The sequence below is a fragment of the Salvelinus sp. IW2-2015 genome, linkage group LG11 (genome assembly GCF_002910315.2).
Source record: "Salvelinus sp. IW2-2015 linkage group LG11, ASM291031v2, whole genome shotgun sequence".
In the NCBI taxonomy this organism is placed as follows: Eukaryota; Metazoa; Chordata; class Actinopteri; order Salmoniformes; family Salmonidae; genus Salvelinus; species Salvelinus sp. IW2-2015.
The window spans coordinates 37,637,209-37,658,122 of NC_036851.1; the positions used below are offsets into that span (position 1 = coordinate 37,637,209).

The following is a 20,914-nucleotide window of genomic DNA, read 5'->3' on the forward strand; positions in this document are numbered from 1 at the left end:
GGACTAGTGATACATGTATTACATAAAGATGCAAGATGCAGATAGATGATATAGAGTACAGTATATACATATTACATTATGGAGATGAGTAATGTAGGGTATGTAAAAATTATATTAAGTGGCATTGTTTAAAGTGGCTAGTGATACATTTTACATAATTTCCATCAATTCCCATTATTTAAAGTGGCTGGAGTTGAAGTCAGTATGTTGGCAGCGGCCACTAAATGTTAGTTGGTGGCTGGTTAACAGCTGATGGCCTTGAGATAGAAGCTGTTTTTCAGTCTCTCGGTCCCTGCTTTGATGCACCTGTACTGACCTCGCCTTCTGGGTGATAGCGGGGTGAACAGGCAGTGGCTCGGTGGTTGTTGTCCTTGATGATCTTTATGGCCTTCCTTGTGACATCGTGGGTGGGTATAGGTGTCCTGGAGGCAGGTAGTTTGCCCCCGGTGATGCGTTGTGCAGACCTCACTACCCTCTGGAGAGCCTTACGGTTGTGGTGAGCGAGCAGTTGCCGTACCAGCGGTGTATACAGCCCGACAGGATGCTCTCGATTATGCATCTGTAGAAGTTTGTGAGTGCTTTTGGTGACAAGCCGAATTTCTTCAGCCTCCTGAGGTTGAAGAGGCGCTGCTGCGCCTTCTTCACAACGCTGTGTCTGTGTGGGGTGACCAATTCAGGTTGTCCGTGATGTGTACACGAGGAACTTAAAACTTTCCACCTTCTCCACTACTGTTCTGTCGATGTGGATAGGGGGTGCTCCCTCTGCTGTTTCCTGAAATCCACAATCATCTCCTTTGTTTTGTTGACGTTGAGTGTGAGGTTATTTTCCTGACACCACCACTCGAGGGCCCTCACCTCCTCCCTGTAGGCGCGTCTTCGTCTGTTTATTGGTAATCAAGCCTACCACTGTAGTGTCGGTTCTCGGCAAAACGTTGAAATGATTTGATGTAGAGGGAATAGCTACACTGTTTGTATTCGGTCATGTTTCCGGTCACCTTGCCCTGGTTAAAAGCAGTGGTTCGCGCTTTCAGTTTCACGCGAATGCTGCCATCAATCCACGGTTTCTGGTTTGGGAATGTTTWAATCGTTGCTGTGGGTACGACATCGTCAATGCACTTTCTAATGAACTCGCTCACCGAATCAGCATATTCGTCAATGTTGTTGTTGGACGCAATGTGGAACATATCCCAATCCACGTGATCGAAGCAGTCTTGAAGAGTGGAATCAGATTGGTCGGACCAGCGCTGAACAGACCTGAGCGCGGGAGCTTGCTGTTTTAGTTTCTGTTTGTAGGCTGGAAGCAACAAAATGGAGTCGTGGTCAGCTTTTCCGAAAGGAGGGCGGGGGAGGGCCTTATATACGTCGCGGAAGTTAGTATAACAATGATCCAAGGTTTTACCAGCCCTGGTAGCACAATCGATATGCTGATAGAATTTAGGGAGTTTTGTTTTCAGATTAGCCTTGTTAAAATCCCCAGCTACGATGAATGCAGCCTCAGGGTGTGTGGTTTCCAGTTTACAAAGAGTCAGATAAAGTTCGTTCAGGGCCATCGATGTGTCTGCTTGGGGGGGAATATATACGGCTGTGATTATAATCGAAGAGAATTCCCTTGGTAGATAATGCGGTCGACATTTGATTGTGAGGATTTCTAAATCAGGTGAACAGAATGACTTGAGTTCCTGTATGTTGTTATGATCACACGACGTCTCGTTAATCATAAGGCATACACCCCCGCCCCTCTTCTTACCAGAAAGATGTTTGTGTCTGTCGGCGCGATGCGTGAAGAAACCAGCTGGCTGCACCGACTCCGTTAGCGTCTCTCGTGTGAGCCATGTTTCCGTGAAGCAAAGAACGTTACAGTCTCTGATGTCTCTCTGGAATGTTACCCTTGCTCGGATTTCATCAACCTTYTTGTCAAGAGACTGGACATTGGCGAGTAGTATGCTAGGGAGTGGAGCGCGATGTGCCCGTCTCCGAAGCCTGACCAGAAGACCGCTTCGTTTGCCTCTTTTACGGCGTCGTTGTTTAGGGCTGGGATCAGATCCATTGTACTGGGTGGAAGGCAAAACACAGGATCCGCTTCGGGAGAGTCATATTCCTGGTTGTAATGATGGTGAGTTGACGTTGCTCTTATATTCAGTAGTTCCTCCCGACTGTATGTAATGAAACCTAAGATTACCTGGGGTAGCAATGTAAGAAATAACACATAAAAAAACAAAATACTGCATAGTTTCCTAGGAACGCGAAGCGAGGCGGCAATCTTTGTCGGCGCCGGAAGTAAGTCTTAAATGTCTTAAAGTAATGATGGACTCTCGTTTTTCTTTGCTTATTTCAGCTGTTCTTGCCATAATACCAAATAGGGCTATCTTCTGTATATCCCCCCACCTTGTCACAACACAACTGATTGACTCAAACGCATTAAGAAGGAAAGAAATTCCACAAATTAACTTTTAACAAGGCACACATACTAATTGAAATGCATTCCAGGTGACTACCTCATGAAGCTGGTTGAGAGAATGCCAAGAGTGTGCAAAGATGTCATCAAGGCAAAGAGTGGCTATTAGAAGAATCTCAAATATAAAATATATTTTGATATGTGTAACACTTTTTTGGTTACTACATGATTCCATATGTGTTATTTCATAGTTTTGATGTCTTCACAATAAAGAAAAACCCATGAATGAGTAAGTGTTCTAAAACTTTTGACCGGTATTGTACCTCCGGAGGTGGTCAGGAAGATCTAATCACAATCAGTTCACAATGCATATTTTGCTTCTCTACACCTGTCGACAAATGTGAGCACATCAGAATGTGGACAAGATCTGGACAACTGACGCATGTTAGAACCAGGTATAAACGGGGCTCCTGTCATCAGTGATGCTTCGCCCCAAGTCTTATCCAGATGGCCATACAACCTTTTCACATCAGTGTGAGAAAAACCAGCTAATCTATACGGAATGATGCTATGCCATGTGTTCTCTGTCTGAGTGTCCTGTTATAGCCTATGGCTACATCCCAAATGGAACCCTTTTCCCTATATAGTGCACTATTTTTAATAGGGCTCTGGTCAAAATTAGCGCACTATAAAGGGAATAGGGCGTTCCATTTGGGATGCAAAATGGGCTTTTATTCTGGGCGGTGAATGACTGGGTAATAGCACAAACAGAAGGCCAGCACATCACACAACCCCCTCTCAGGCAGCAGTTGGCACCAGTGACAGGCATCCAGGCTGAGGCAGCATCGCTGCATCGTCCCCCCACCCCTAGTCAGGTGGACAGGTCTGTGCCAAGATTCTGTGTTTCTATGTGGCCCTGTTGCACCCCACAGATGGGAAAAGCAAAGCTTTTCCTCTGAAGGATGCAGGCAGCACCATAGAATTGAATAACATTCTAAATTAGTGTTATATTGTAACTCTATGGGCAGAGCTCTCCTGGGGTGTCATTTCACATCAAATCAAATCAAAACCAAATCAAATGTTGGGGGGGGGGGCAATGCAAATAGTCTGGGTAGCCAGTTGATTAGCTCTTCAGGAGTCTTATGGCTTGAGGGTAGAAGCTATTTAGGAGCCTCTTGGACCTCGACTTGGCGCTCCGGTACCGCGGTAGCAGAGAGAACAGTCTATGACTAGGGTGGCTGGAGTCTTTGACAATTTTTTGGGCCTTCCTCTGACACCGCCTGTTATACAAAGCATTACATGGGCTTGCTCCTACCTATCTTTTTCGATTTGGTCCTGCCGTACATACCTACACGTACGCTATGGTCACAATACCAGGCCTCCTAATTGTCCCTAGAATTTCTAAGCAAACAGCTGGAGGCAGGGCTTTCTCCTATAGAGCTCCATTTTTATGGATTGGTCTGCCTACCCATGTGAGAGACACAGACTCAGTCTCAATTTTTGAGTCTTTACTGAAGACTCATCTCTCTTCAGTGGGTCATATGATTGAGTGTAGTCTGGCCCAGGAGTGTGAAGGTGAACGGAAAGGCTCTGGAGCAACGAACCGCCCTTGCTGTCTCTGCCTGGCCGGTTCCCTCTCTCCCACTGGGATTCTCTGCCTCTAACCTATTACAGGGCTGAGTCACTGGCTTACTGGTTCTTTCATGCCGTCCCTAGGAGGGGTGCGTCACTTGAGTGGGTTGAGTCACTTACGTGGTCTTCCTGTCTGGGTTGGCGCCCCCCCTTGGGTTGTCCGTGGGGGGATCTTTGTGGGCTATACTCTGCCTTTTCTCAGGATGGTAAGTTGGTGGTTGAGATTCCCTCTAGTGGTGTGGGGGCTGTGCTTTGGCAAAATGGGTGGGTTATATCCTTCCTCTTGCCCTGTCCGGGGTATCATCGGATGGGCCACAGTGTCTCCTGACTCCTCCTGTCTCAGCCTCCAGTATTTATGCTGCAGTAGTTTATGTGTCGGGGGCTAGGGTCAGTTTGTTATATCTGGAGTACTTCTCCTGTCTTATCCGGTATCCTGTTTGAATTTAAGTATGCTCTCTCTAATTCTCTCTTTCTCTCATTCTTTCTCTCTCGGAGGACTGAGCCCTAGGACCATGCCTCAGGACTACCTGGCATGATGACTCCTTGCTGTCCCCAGTCCACTAGCCGTGCTGCTGCTCCAGTTTCAACTGTTCTGCCTGCGGCTATGGAACCCTGACCTGTTCACCGGACGTGCTACCTGTCCAGACCTGCTGTTTTCAACTCTCTAGAGACAGCAGGAGCGGTAGAGCTACTCTTATGATCGGCTATGAAGCCAACTGACATTTACTCCTGAGGTACTGACTTGCTGCACCCTCGACAACTACTGTGATTATTATTATTTGACTGCTGGTCATTTATGAACATTTGAACATCTTGGCCATGTTCTGTTATAATCTCCACCCGGCACAGCCAGAAGAGGACTGGCCACCCCTCATAGCCTGGTTCCTCTCTAGGTTTCTTCCTAGGTTTTGGCCTTTCTAGGGAGTTTTTCCTAGCGACCGTGCTTCTACACCTGTATTGCTTGCTGTTTGGGGTTTTAGGCTGGGTTTCTGTACAGCACTTTGAGATATCAGCTGATGTAAGAAGGGCTATATAAATACATTTGATTTGATAGAGGTCATGGATGGCAGGAAGCTTGGCCCCAGTGATGTACTGGGCCGTATGCACTACCCTCTGTAGTGCCTTGCGGTCGGAGGCCGAGCAGTTGCCATACCAGGCAGGGATGCAACCAGTCAGGATGCTCTCGATGGTGCAGTTGTAAAACCTTTTGAGGATCTGAGGACCCATGCCAAATCTTTTCAATCTCCTGAGAGGGAATAGGTTTTGTCGTGCCCACTTCACAACTGTCTTGGTGGGCWTGGACCATGTTAGTTTGTTGGTGATGTGGACGCCAAGGAACTTGAAGCTCTCAACCTGCTCCACTACAGCCCCGTCGATGAGAATGGGGGCGTGCTCGGGTCCTCCTTTTCCTGTAGTCCACAATCATCTCCTTTGTCTTGATCATGTTGAGGGAGAGGTTGTTCTCCTTGCACCACACAGTCTCATTGTCTCGGTGATCAGTCCTGTGTGACCACTGTTGTATCATCAGCAAATTAATGATGGTGTTGGAGTCATGCCTGGCTGTGCAGTCATGAGTGAACAGGTAGTACAGGAGGGGACTGAGCACGCAACCCTGAGGGGCCCCCGTGTTGAGGATTAGCGTGGACGGATGTATTGTTACCTACCCTTACCACCTGGGGGCGGCCCTTCAGGAAGTCTAGGATCCAGTTGCAGAGGGAAGTGCTTAGTGATGAGCTTTGAGGGCACTATGGTGTTGAACGCTAAGCTGTAGTCAATTAATAGCATTCTCACATAGGTGTTACTTTTATCCAGGTGTGAAAGGGACGTGTGGAGTGCAATAGAGATTGCATCATCTGTGGAATTGTTGGTGCGGTATGCAAATTGGAGTGGGTCTATGGTTTCTGGGATAATGGTGTTGATGTGAGCCATGACCAGCCTTTCAAAGCATTTCATGGCTACAGAAATGAGTGCTACAGGTTGGTTGTCATTTAGGCAGGTTACCTTAGTGTTCTTGGGCACAGGGACTATGGTGGTCTGCTTGAAACATGTTGATATTACAGACAGGGAGAGGATGAAAATGTCAATGAAGACACTTGCCAGTTGGTCAGCGCAAGTTCGGAGTACAAGTCCTGGTAATCCGTCTAGCCCTGCGGCCTTGTGAATGTTGACCTGTTTAAGGGTCTTACTCACATTGGCTGTGGAGAGTGRMATCACACAGTCGTCCGGAACAGCTAATGCTRTCATGCATGTTTCAGTGTTACTTGCCTCGAAGCGATTATAGAAGTTATTTAGCTCGTCTGGTAGGCTCGTGTCACTGGTTAGCTCTCGGTGGTGCTTCCCTTTGTAGTCTGTAATAGTTTGCAGGCCCTGCCACATCCGACACACGTCAGAACCGGTATAGTACGATTCGATCTTAATCCTGTATTGCCGCTTTGCCTGTTTGATGGTTCGTCGGAGGACATAGTTGCATTTCTTACAAGCTTCCGGGTTAGAGTCCCATTCCTTGAAAGCAGCAGCTCTACCCTTTAGCTCAGAGCGAATGTTGCCTGTAATCCATGGCTTCCAGTTGGGGTATGTACGTACGGTCACTGTGGGGACTACGTCCCCGGTGCACTTATTGATAAGGCCAGTGACTGATGTGGTGTACTCCACAATGCCATCGGAAAAATCCCGGAATATATTCCAGTTTGTGCTAGCATCTGCTTCATCTGACCAGTTTTTTATAGACTGAGTCACTGGTGCTTCCTGCTTTAATTTTTGCTTGTAACCAGGAATCAGGAGGATAGAATTATGGTCAGATTTGACAAATAGAGGGCGAAGGAGAGCTTTTACGTATCTCTGTGTGTGGAGTAAAGGTGGTCTAGTATGTTTTTCCCTCTGGTTGCACATTTAACATGCTGATAGAAATGAGGTAAAACTGATTTAAGTTTCCCTGCATTAAAGTCCCCGGTCAGTAGGAGCGCCACCTCTGAATGAGCGTTTTCCTGTTTGCTGATGGCGGTATACAGCTCAATGAGTGTGGATTTAGTGCCAGCATCGGTCTATGGTGGTATGTAGGTAGATAGTGTGGTCTGCAGCTTATCATGAGATACTCTACCTCAGTCAAGCAAAACCTTGAGACTTCCTTAGATATCGTGCACAGTGTTGTTTACATAAATGCATAGGCCCACACCCCGTGTCTTACCAGAGGCTGCTGTTCTGTCCTGCCAATAGAGTGCATGTTCTTTATGTCGTCGTTCAGCCACGACTCGGTGAAACATAAGATATAACAGTTTTTAATGTCCCGTTGGTAGGATAAACGTGCTTTCAGTTCGTTCCATTTATTTTCCAGCGATTGAACGTTAGCTAGCAGGACGGAAGGCAAGGGCAGATTAGCCACTCGTTGCCTGATCCTCACAAGGCACCCTGATCTCTTTCCGCGAAATCGCTTGTTTCCTTTCCTTGAAGAAGAACTCTTCGTTCAGTTTGAGGTAAGCAATAACAGTTCTAATGTCCAGAAGCTCTTTTCGGTCATAAGAGAAGGTAGCAGTAACATTATGTACAAAACAAGATATGAACAACGTGAAAAAAAAAATAGCATGGTTGGTTAAGAGCCGATAAGACTGCAGCCTTCCCCTCCGGCTCCATCACTAACCCCCACTGGCCCTGGTGGTGTCCATCTATACTATACTTTGCCTCTGATTCTGTGGCACAGTGGGACAAACTGGGTAAGCATAAACACATATACAAACATCTCTGCCTCTGATTCTGTGGCACAGTGGGACTTACTGAGTAACATAAACACATATATAAACATCTCTGCCTCTGAGATACAGTGGGACTGAGTATGTAAGCAGCCGCCCTCCTTCTGACAAAACCCACCACAGGTTCCTCAGTCATCACTACTCAAAAAGGAGTGAGGCAATGAAAGGGACCTGGAAGTATAGGGCCACTGCCAACAGAACATTGAACCCCAATTACATTATGACAGTACTGTAAGCATGTATTCTAATTCTAATCCATATGGAAACACTCAAAAGCTCAGTTTCTTCCAAAACCTTTATGTGTGACCGTCTAGTAAAGTGTCCCTCTCTGTCACCCTTTCTCACACACGGTGAAGTATCCACTTCCTTTCAGCTCTCCTGTCACTGACTGTCACTGACCACAAAAGGGGCCGGGGATCCATACATCTCTACTCTCTCAGTAGGGAGGCTTTGTGTTCACTGCTGCCTCAATTTACTAGACTGGAGTGTATAATGCAATCCCTGCTGTGTTGTCTGGTGTTTCTCTAAAGTACCACACTGAGAGGTATAGACCGGAATGCACTTTATGTAGACACTGAACACAAGCATAAATTAGATCTTAAAAGTTAGAAATAGAATACAGAATAAAATTTAAAAATGCAGTCGCTGGAAATATGCTACAGATTGATCCTGTCATTTTACAACAAAAAAAATGTAATGGAGGGTGTCATAATGAATGATCCTTTTCCAGATAACTTAATGACTTCATGAGCAGAAGCTTTATCGTTCATTAAGCAAATAGAAACTACTGCTCTTCCTCATCACATTTGACAGAGAGTCATCTATCAAGGGATTTGTTATAACGTCCAGTTAAGAGTTGCTAGGAAGCATGGCAGAAGTGAATACTTTACATGATYAATCATTCCAGAAGTAACTTGTCGTGGACTACGTCTGCTTCCCAAATGGCACCCTTTTCCCTATGTAATGCACTACTTCTGACTATAGCCCTATAGGCCCTGGACAAAAGTAGTGCACTACATCGGGAAAAGGGTGACATTTGGGAAGCAAACTATGTTTCACCAAGGCTTGGCACTTTACAAAAGCCTCCCCATGAAGTCACAGCTCATAAGTGTGATCATATTGTGATCTGAACCGTACATGTTTTGACTGGCATGGTGCTGATGGATTCTGTAGCAGACATGCTGCAACACTCCCTGATGACACGTTCTGTCTGTGGGATCACTTCATCATAAGCAATACACACACGCCCACATGCACAAACATGCACTCAAACACATACACACACACGCATGCACACTGTACACACTGTACACACACACACACCTCTCTATCAGCCCCATCGTTGACATGATCAATAACTAACAACGTCCCTCCCAGTGTAACGCCCCGTCTCTGAATTATACAATTATTCACGCTGGCCTCCTCTCCTTTACGCCTAGTGCATCATGGTTAATTACAGTAGCCCAAACCCTGGGAGTGGAGAACAGGCATTAATTAAGTAGCTACGTCTCTGACTCCATGTCGCCGCAGGCTCCTCTTCATAGGTGTGGAGAAAGGTCAGCGTTCCCGCGTTGCGGACGGAAGTATTCGCGCTGACAATGTGACGGAGGTCCCTGTGAACGAATCCCGTGGCGGAGGAGAGCTTTAAACACCTACTGCAGGCAGCTACTGCAAGCCTCCCAGATTGATAATTATTCCAGCCCGACCAGAGCCAAACAAAACTGTTAAAGCTGGAGCTAGAGGAAAGTTCCTATGGCTCAGCGGAGGTAGGCAGCTAGGTGGGGATAGGATGCCATCCACTTCTGGTGACTGTTTTCTTCTTCTTTTTAAAACGTTTTTTGAAATTTTGAATTTTGAACAAGAAAGCATCTCAAAGACATAGTGTACACACTTATAGACACAGCAACCCACTCCAACATAAACACACACACACAATCAAGCACACACACACACAAACAAATGCAGTATGTGGAGTACTAACTAATGGAGAGGAACACGACAACATCTCAGCTGGAACCAATTAGTTAGAGAGCTTTGATTTGTCAGCGAGAACTGAGAGCTCTATTCAATCTCTCTGTTTCAGCTCCATTTCTCTCTGCCACTCGTGAAACCTGAATACTGATCAATGTCAGCATCAACATCCTGTTAGCAACACGTCTCTACCGGCACGTCTCACATATGACCATGTGATGTGATCCTGCTGATCACCAGCAGGTATACAGATGTAGGATCTTCATTTTAGCCAGTTTGCTACAGCAGGACAATAATCTTGCAGCAACAGGAATTGTGAATTAATTATATTATTAATTATGTGGATTATAATTCATGGCCATTTTTTGTAGGGGTTGATACATTTTGTGTTAGGGCAAATCAAGTCTGACATTTTAAAGTGGAAATTACAAACTTTAGAAGCCTTTTGAAACCTCAAGTTAAGATCCTACATCTGTGTGCAGGCATAGGCACAGAAAAAAAACATTTAAACACCAGATACCTAATGTGCAAAGGAATAATTATGTGTGGCTAACAGGTAAAAATACTGCATATCTGCATTGTCCAAGGCTCGTTTTGGAATCTGTGATGACTGAAAGAACCTGAACGAAACTTAGTCGTCCTATCTGCTGGTGGGTACGGGTAGCCTACCTTACGGTCAACTGTTTGTAATGTGTCATATATTAGGCAAAATCAAAAATCACATTGTATGTGGATTCATTCATAGTATGAATCACACAAAAATGACACAAAGGGGACACCTTAGACTGCTATGGGTGAGATGTGAGTCGACAAGGTGTAAAAGTACTTGTGTGGACCATAGARTGTATAGAAATAACTGGACACAGTCATAACCAGCTAATGAATAGATTCCTATGAGAAACGTACCTGGATAGACACGTCACTGTAGGAGCCCCCGATGACTCCAGATATGGCCAGAGGGACGTCATCCTGGATGGGGTTGGATCCGTCTGGGCAGATGAACCCCGGCTCATGGACCTTGGTGAGGGAGGCTCGTACGAACTCCAGGCTTTGCTCCAGAGCATAGGTGTCCTTAGAGCAGGTGTCTAGGATGTGGGCTCCCAGCCTGAGACCCGGCAGCAGCCGCTCGTCCGCGTTGATCTCATCCAGCGCTAACAGCATCGCCTCCAGTCTCTGGATCCCTCTCTGCTCGTTGATCTTCCCACAGTCCTCCGCCACCTCGCCCTTCTCATGCACCGGGAACAGACCGCCGATTACCAGGTCCCCATCGATGGTGATCTCCCTCTTGGTGGAAGGAGGGAATCTGTTGTTAGGGCTGGGCAGGGCCTCTGGGATGAGCAAGTCAAAGAGGAGCAGGTGGAGGGACCACCATGGGGCAGCCTTGGCCCAGAGCCCGGGGCAGAGGAGGCCGGAGGTGGGCATGGTCAGGTCGGGTAGCTGAGGTCAGTGTGGTGGGTGGTGGGTAGAGGAGTGGGACACAGGAGGTTCTTACAGGGGCTGGGGCTGGGTGAGGTGGATCGCTCTAGAGCCCTCTCTCGACACTCGTGGCATCTTGGTTACTCGTTGCAAGTGGAGGAGAGAAGATGGAACAATATATCATTATTCATGTTACTGTGCATCAATATTGTGGTATTTCAGTCATAAAAGTAATTCATTCACATTTGTAATTCAAATAGTATTTTTGCCCCCTTTAAAATAAAATAATATAATTTATTCCAAACTATCACAGATGCTATTTGCTCCTACTTCTCATGGGAGGAGGGTGTGAACATCCAGACTTTCCTCTCTACCTCCAGTCCAGTTTAAGGTGTAAAGGGAAAAGATGGCTTCATTTCCCCATCAATCTTTCAACAACCTTTAAAGGTTGCTTTACAGCCCTTCTATAAGAGCTCTCTATCTTAAAGACTGGCTACTGGCGGTCATGGCTCTCGGCGCATTCCTCAAGCAGCACTTCATCCCAGCAACTTGTCTTGGGCCACACAACCAGACTGGCAGCCATCTCAACAGATGAGTGAGTGTGTCGCCCTTCCTCGGCAAGCCACTGTGTGTGTGTGTGTGTCTGTGTGGTGTGTGTGTGTGTGTGTGGTGGTGTGTGTGTGTGTTGTGTGTGTGTGTGTGTGTTGTGTGTGTGTGCGGTGCGTGCGTGCGTGAGTGAGTGAGTGTGATTGCATGCATGTTGGAGACAAGAAGGACTGGATTATTTTACTGCTCTGGATCTTCCCAGCACCCCATCTACTGCCCTCTAGGCTCTAAGATTTTTAAATACCTTAATTCTCATTTTTTACTATTTCCTCATTATTTTTATGTCTCTCTCTCTCTCTCTCTCTCTCTCTCTCTCTCTCTCTCTGTCTCTCTCTCTCTCTCTCTTCTCTCTCTCTTCTCTCTCTCTCTCTCTCTCTCTCTCTCTCTCTCACACACAAACACACAAGTCTGTCTGGTCTGTCTGTCTGTCTGTCGTGTCTGCTCTGTGCTGTCTGTCTGTCTGTCTGTCTTCGTCCCTGTCGTGCTGATCTGTTGTCTGATCTGAATCTGTGTACGTCTGTCTTGATAATAATGGTTTTCTGTCTTGGGTGCCTGTCCCTGCTCCAAGATCCGCATCTCCACTTTTTCTACTATGTTGCTCATAATGATGCTTCAGTTAAAGGACCGCTGGTTAATGAGGTCCCTGTTAGCCTTATAGTCTTGTCTGCGTCTTAAATGGCACCATATTCCCTATATAGTGTGCTACTTTTGAACAGGGCCCATAGGACACTAGTCAGAAATAGTGGACTATGTAGGAAATAAGGTGCCATTTGGGATGCACAACTTGTAATCTGTCCTTTATAATGCTCACTGAGCATGTTAACCTTTCCATGTGTTTGTGCCCTTCATTAAAATATGATAGAAAGTCAAATTCTGGGCTGTCCAATTGATCATCTATGTGTGTCATTTCTTGATAGATATCACACCCTTAAAGTCTTGCCTGACTACCCAGACTCCTTGCTCTGACCAAACTCTACGCCACGCCCACGGACGTTAGTTTCTTCTAAGCAATGAGTCTAGATCTGAGTACCTTCCCAACGCTTCACAGAATGCGGACACATTGGCACCATCTGATTGGTCCAGAAACCGATAGGTTGGGCCAGAGCTACAACACACGTGGGTAAAGRGGCGGTTTGAAAACGTGTCATTGGCTTTGATACTCTGATTGGTTATAGACGATCCAATCGCTGATGACTTTGTTTTGTACAACGCCCCTCGTCACCACAAACGACTTCAATGATGGCAATCTCAGACTGAAGAATGTAGCGAGCATAGAGCAGTGGAAGAATTTAGTTTGAGTCGTTAGGCTATGCATTTTCCACATGTTTATTGATTGTATTTCTTAGCAATAGCAGTTGGAAAGCCTCTGCTCTTAAAAAAAGGTCAGAACATTTACAGTGGTCATAGCCTACTTCAAGTGAAGCTAATCGAAGACGAATCGGTAATGAAAAAGCTGAATCAAACATTTACAGTACAGCATCATGGAGTATGAACCATATTACCCAAGAACTATCATCAGCTTGCCGTGCCTTACAAAGAGATATTCTCACACTTGGAAGTGCTCTCTTCTTCGCTAACTGAGGTTGCCATGGAAACATTGTGGGTAAAAAAAGAGGATGGTGGTATTGGTGGGTGGGGGAGGGGTAGTGGGCAGTATGACAAGAGTATTGCTGAAATAAATTCTCACCATGTTGAGGTTATATATCTGGTATATTAGGGGTTGAAAGTATATTTTGATTGGAGGTACAGGGAGAGGGAGAGAGAGATAAGGAGAGGGATAAAGAGGGAGAGAGAGAGTGCTACATGGGTTTGTCAAACAAAGCAATGAAGCATTTGTAATGAATAGGAAAATATATTGAGAGAATATTATCTTGATATTCAGAAATAGACGTTCAGGATATAAATGAATGACCATTTAATATAGACTCAACTGTGAGCAAAAGAAAGATGATAGCAGGCTCCCTGTATAGGATATAAAGGGCTGCGTCCTAAATGGCATCCTATTCCTTATAGTGCACTACTTTTGACCAGGGCCTATAGGGAATAGTGTGCCATTTGGGACGCAAGCACAGTAGTGATCAACACGATATCAACAAGAAACATCAATTTACACTAAGGAAGCATATAAGGAAGTGGTCTGACACATACACCACTTTCTCTTGTGATTTCTATTTCACAATCAACATTCKATTTCAAACTATGATTGATCATCGGAGAACTTTCTGAAGGAAAGCTGAGGTAATCAGTCACATTAGCTGCTGGACACCACCTCTTCACTGATGCGAGATAGTAGCTATAGCTGTTAGTTGAAGGTGTGGCAATCAACCATCTCACTCATAGGGGAGAGTGGGGTGAAGTTGAGCAAAAGGGGTAAATTCAATTGAGCCACCCTTGTTTCTAGGAAACCATACACAAATTGAATAATTTGACCAAATATTTAGGAAGAAGTCATCATTTCATGGAGTCTGTGAAGGATGAAACCACATGGAAAAAGTGGTAAGCAAGTTAAATTAATTTATTGTGTTAGAGGTTTCATGATGCTTGTATCTAAACCGAAGTACATACTCTTAAGATTGTTCTATACATCAGTTGGGGTGTGAATGTGCATCCTTGTAGCTGGGTGGGCTAATATAGTCAAAATGTTTGCGTTGGGGTAAGTTGAGCTAATGGTTGAGCCAATGGCAAGTTGAGCATATTAAAGTGTTTTCTTTCCAGGCGTAATGCAAAGCATTATCGCTGGGATAAGAGGTACAGTAATAACAGGGCCTGGCCTATGTTAAAAAAATGGTTACGTTTGTTCAGCCTGTATTAAAAGATGCTTAAAAATATAAAAAGACAAAACACGATTGGGATTGTGTTGAATTGTGTTCTGGAAATAAAGATAGACATGTTTTTTTATTCCGTAGTGGTAATATTTAATTCTGTACAGAAATGTGTATGCGACTTAACTTACCCTGTCCTGCAGATCAACTTAACCCATACCTGGGTTAAGAGACCCCTTTATTTGGACAAGCTAACCTTTTGCCGTCAGAACCGCCTCAATTCCTCAGGGCATGGACTCAACAAGGTGTCGAAAGTGTTCCACAGGGATGCTGGCCCATGTTGACTCCAGTGCTTCCCACAGTTGTGGCAAGTTGGCTATATGTCCTTTGGGTGGTGGACAATTCTTGATACATACGGGAAACTGTTGAGAGTGAAAAACCCAGCAGCGATGCAGTTCTTGACACTAACCGGTGGACCTGGCACCTACTACCATACCCCGTTCAAAGGCATTTAAATATTTTGTCTTGCCCATTCACCCTCTGAATGGCACACATACCGTACACAATCTATGTCTCAATTGTCTCAAGGCTTAAAAATAATTATTTTACCTGTCTCCTCCCCTTCAGCTACACTGATTGAAGTGGATTTAACAAGTGACATCAATAAGGGATCATAGCTTTNATTTAACAAGTGACATCAATAAGGGATCATAGCTTTCACCTGGATTCACCTGGTCAGTCTATGTCATGTTTTGTATATCAGTGTATATGTAAATATATTTGTTAGAAAGAATACTATATTTCCCTTAAGGGAGTGATGCTGAATGTAAAAAGGGCTCAACTTACCCCACTCTCCCCTACATGCTGTTGCTGAACCTTACCCAGTTATAAATACATAATWTCAACCAGTTTTGCAGTTGAATTGATGTCCTGTCGACCAGTTTTGTTCACTGGTATAGGCTATAAGGGTACTGATGTTGATCAACTTTGCCTAGCTCTGATCCATTGTAGTAGACATTACACTGTCATGACACTGTTTGTCATGACAAACTTCTTAATCTTAAACATTTTCTAAATAACGTAGTGCAGTACACTGTGTAATGTTAAACTTCCCTATAAAAGTACTTTGKATTTCTAGTACAGAGGGAATGTGCCCACCTACTCCTCTAGCTAGGCTAAAGTTAGTAATAACTTATGGTCACAGTGTGAGTATGTAACATATATAATTTCCTGTCACTCTTCCTGTGTGTGGGCCCCTGATGCATCTCTTGTGTGTGTGTGTGCGTGCGTGTGTGATAGTGTTCAGCCACACCCCAGCAGCAGACACAGCAACAGACAATGAAGCAAATTAGCCGGAACAAGTACAATGATTGCTGCTGAATATGCCATCTCTACAGAAGCTCACCACTACGTAAGGGATAATCAAGGAGGGGCTATGTGTTCTATGGAAAATAATGAATCACGTGAAAGGTGTTCCACAACGCGCTAGCGGAGAACGCATAGAGCCCCGAGTTGATTATCCCTTTATACCATGGCTATAATTTAACTCATTTGCTCCTAGAAATGTGTTCATTTGCCGGTAGAAATTTGTTCAAAACCCACTGAAGTAGCTACTAAGTTTACAAGATAGCTACAGTAGTTGCTTGGTATCCAAACAAACAGACGTTAGCTAACCAAACCATCAGTCCTACGTTGCTGTTATAAAAATTGAATTCAACAATGCCAATACTGTTTTCAATTCAACTTTTGCTTTCAAAAGCAGCTCGAATATAGAACATGTAAGAATGATCTATAGCCATTGAATTCTACAATGCAGATATAACATGCATTATAGGGAAATAATGCATGCTTTAGAATGCCCCTCAAGCCAATCAGATATGAATATTCAACAATGCAAAATAAATTCCAAATATATAAATGTCTTTATAAACTGGGCGGTTCGAGTCCTGAGTGCTGACAGCCGTGGTATATCAGAACGTATACCACCTGTCTCTTATACACATCTAGATGTGTATAAGAGACAGGTGTGTGGGCCCCTGATGCATCTCTTGTGTGTGTGTGTGCGTGCGTGTGTGATAGTGTTCAGCCACACCCCAGCAGCAGACACAGCAACAGACAATGAAGCAAATTAGCCGGAACAAGTACAATGATTGCTGCTGAATATGCCATCTCTACAGAAGCTCACCACTACGTAAGGGATAATCAAGGAGGGGCTATGTGTTCTATGGAAAATAATGAATCACGTGAAAGGTGTTCCACAACGCGCTAGCGGAGAACGCATAGAGCCCCGAGTTGATTATCCCTTTATACCATGGCTATAATTTAACTCATTTGCTCCTAGAAATGTGTTCATTTGCCGGTAGAAATTTGTTCAAAACCCACTGAAGTAGCTACTAAGTTTACAAGATAGCTACAGTAGTTGCCTTGGTATCCAAACAAACAGACGTTAGCTAACCAAACCATCAGTCCTACGTTGCTGTTATAAAAATTGAATTCAACAATGCCAATACTGTTTTCAATTCAACTTTTGCTTTCAAAAGCAGCTCGAATATAGAACATGTAAGAATGATCTATAGCCATTGAATTCTACAATGCAGATATAACATGCATTATAGGGAAATAATGCATGCTTTAGAATGCCCCTCAAGCCAATCAGATATGAATATTCAACAATGCAAAATAAATTCCAAATATATAAATGTCTTTATAAACTGGGCGGTTCGAGTCCTACACATGTAGCCATGGCTCTACGTAGTACTGTGTGCCTCCCATAGTCTGTTCTAGACTTTGGGATTGTGAAGAGACCTTTGGTGCCATGTCTTGTGGGGTGTGCATGGGTGTCTGAGCTGTGTGCTAGTAGTTTAAACAGACAGCTCGGTGCATTCAGCATGTCAATACTTCTTACAAAAACAAGTAGTGATGAAGTCAATCTCTCCTCTCCTTTGAGCCATGAGAGATTGACATGTATATTACTAATGTTATATTTCCATGTACATTTAATCGTGCTGCCCTGTTCTGAGKCAATTTTAATTTTCTTAAGTCCCTCTTTGTGGCACCTGACCACTTGTCTGGACAGTAGTCCAGGCGTGACAAAACTAAGGCCTGTAGGACCTGCCTTATTGATAGTGTTGTTAAGAAGGCAGAGTAGKGTTTTATTATGGACAGACTTCTGCCAATCTTAGCTACTGTTSRATCAARATGTTTTGAGGTGACAGTTTAGTCTCCTCAACTTGCTGAATTTCCACATTACTCATTTCAAGATTAAGTTGAGGTTTAGGGTTTAGTGAATGATTTGTCTCAAATACAATGCTTTTAGTTTTAGAAGTACTGTATTTAGGACTAACTTATTTCTTGCCACCCATTCTGAAACTGACTGCAGCTCTTTGTTAAGTGTTGCAGTCATGTCAGTCGCTGTAGTAGCTGACATGTATAGTGTTGAGTCATTCTCATACATAGACACACTGGCTTTACTCAAAGCCAGTGGCATGTCATTAGTAAAGATTGAGAAAAGTAAGGGGCCTAGACAGCTGCCCTGGGGGAATTCATGATTCTACCTGGATTATGTTGGATAGGCTTCCATTAAAGAACACCATCTGTGTTCTGTTAGGCAGGTAACTCTTTATCCACAATATAGCAGGGGGTGTAAAGCCATAAAAAATACGTTTTTCCAGCAGCAGACTATGACCAATAATGTCAACAGCCGCACTGAAGTCTAACAAAACAGCTCCCACAATCTTTTTATTATCAATTTCTCTCAGCRATGCATGTTGAATGTCTTTCCCTATAAGCGTGCTGAAAGTCTCTTGTCAATTTGTTTACTGTAAAATAGCATTGTATCTGGTCAAACACTATTTTTTCCAAACATTTACTAATGGTTGGTAACAGGCTGATTGTTCGGCTATTTGAGCCAGTAAAGGGGGCTTTACTATTATTGGGTTGCGTAATGACTTTTGCTTCCCTCCAGGACTGAGGGCTTAGATTGAAGATATGGGAAATAAGAGTTGCAATATCGTCCGCTATTGCCCTCAGTAATTTTCCATCCAAGTTGTCAGAACCAGGTGGGTTATCATTGTTGATAGACAACAATCATTTTTTCACCTCTTCCACACTCACGGAAATCAAAATTACAACGCTTGTCTTTCATAATTTGGTCAGTTATACTTGGATGTGTAGTATAAGCATTTATTGCTGGCATGTCATGCCTAAATTTGCTAATCTTGCTGATGAAAAAATCATTAAAAGTTGTTACGGCTAGACGTTCCGCRAGCGCAACCCCTCGACAACATCCGATGAAATGGCAGAGCGCCAAATTCAAATTAAATTGCTATAAAAATGTTACTTTCATGAAATCACACATGCAATACACCAAATTAAAGCCACACTTGTTGTTAATCCAGCCAACGTGTCAGATTTCAAAAAGGCTTTATYGTGAAAGCAAACCATGCGATTATCTGAGGACAGCACCCCACCAAACAAACACATAACATTCATATTTCAAACCGCCAGGCGCGACACAAAAKGCAGAAATAACGATATAATTCATGCCTTACTTTTGAAGATCTTCTTTTGTTGGCACTCCAATATGTCCCATAAACATCACAAACGGTCCTTTTGTTCGATTAATTCTGGCGTTATATCTCCAAAATGTCKATTTATTTGGCGCGTTTGATCCAGAAAAACTGACTACAAAATATCTAATAAGTTACCTGTAAACTTGTTCCAAACATTTCAAACAACTTTCCTAATACAACTTTAGGTATTTTTCTACGTAAATAATCGATCAAATTTAAGACGGGAAATACTGCGTTAAATAGGGGATAAAAACGAAGTGGAGCGAGCTTTCAGGTCACGCGCCCCTAACAAACAGTACACTACACTCGACCCTCATTCTGAACTGCCCTACTTCTTCATTTCTCAAAGGAAAGACATCAACCAATTTCTAAATACTGTTGACATCCAATGGAAGTGATAGGAACTGCAAGCAAGTGCCACAGAAATCTAGATCCCCATAGAAAACTCATTGAAAAGAGAGTGACCTCCATTTTTTCCCCCTGGATGGATTTTTCTCAGGTTTTTGCCTGCCATATCAGTTCTGTTATACTCACAGACATTATTCAAACAGTTTTAGAAACTTTAGAGTATTTTCTATCTCAATCTACCAATTATATGCATATCCTAGCTTCTGGMCCTGAGTAGCAGGCAGTTTACTTTGGGCACGCGTTTCATCCGGAAGTGAAAATACTGCCCCCTAGCCCGAAAAGGTTAAAGTAGTTGGCAATATCAGTGGGTTTTGTGATGAATGAGCCATCTGATTCAATGAATGATGGAGTTTGCCTTATTGCCCAAAATTTCATTTAAGGTGATTCAAATCTTTTTACAATCATTCTTTATATAATTTATATTTGTTTCATTGTATAGTTTCTTCTTCTTTGTGATTGGCATGGTGAGATCATGAAGCCTACATATATGCCAGCCAGATCCTTCTTCCTGCCTCATATTGTGCATTCCAATAATATCTCCTTTCTCTCAAAGTGTGTACTTCTTCACTAACCTTCATAAATTTGAAGGATATGGCTGGTATATGATAACTCCCTCTAGCCAATGCCTAACACCAATCCAATGCTTAAAACTGTGTGGGGAGTAGTGAACAAGATTATTGGGACTGAGCCACAGTCTTCCAGCATGAGCTACGGGGTAGCTCCAGGTGACCCAAAACAGTTTTATTGATGTTAGAAATCGAATCATCACGCTCGACTGTCACTTGGACCAGATGGGTTCGGTGGGGGCTCTCAATTCGCCGAGCCCATCAGAGAATGGGAGTTTAATGGACGAATCAGTGCCAAGCAGGAAGACCAAGAAGGGACAGGAACTAGGCCATGGTAAGGTCTAAGGACTGACTGGCATAGATGCTAAAAGTCTCCTACAGATATAGCATGCTGACACATGATTGCTCCACCAGATACCTTTAATTTGGCTCAGTTATACAACATTTTGATCCAAGAGTGGATTTTTGTCTGGTGATAGCTAACAAAGTGCTACCACAAATCCCCCAGGTGTGTGTTGAAGAGATTTGGGGACACACAAGCTTGAAGATTGGAGGTAGGTAGATATATCAAATTATATTTGTGACAATATTAAGGAAACATTTGCCACTGAGCAGAGGCCATACTTAACATTTTCCTGAACCAGGAGATAGATAACAGACAGAGAAAACCAAGAGTAATTTGACGTGATTTGGAGCTGCTGCTACGACTGTCAACGCTCACTCCGCCTCCTCTTAGTTCTTAGGTATCTTCTATCAGGCCTTGATCACATTAAATCTGGCTCGTGGCAGAATCGGCCGTCACGATTGCACTCGGCAGCCAAGAGAGCCGCTTCCTCCCTACCCA

General features: G+C 43.9%; 1 pseudogene; it reads right to left on the reverse strand.

The window, feature by feature from the left end:
- LOC111970324 (metabotropic glutamate receptor 2-like) overlaps nt 1–20,914 on the reverse strand; it is a 70,660-nt pseudogene that overhangs the window by 43,083 nt on the left and 6,663 nt on the right.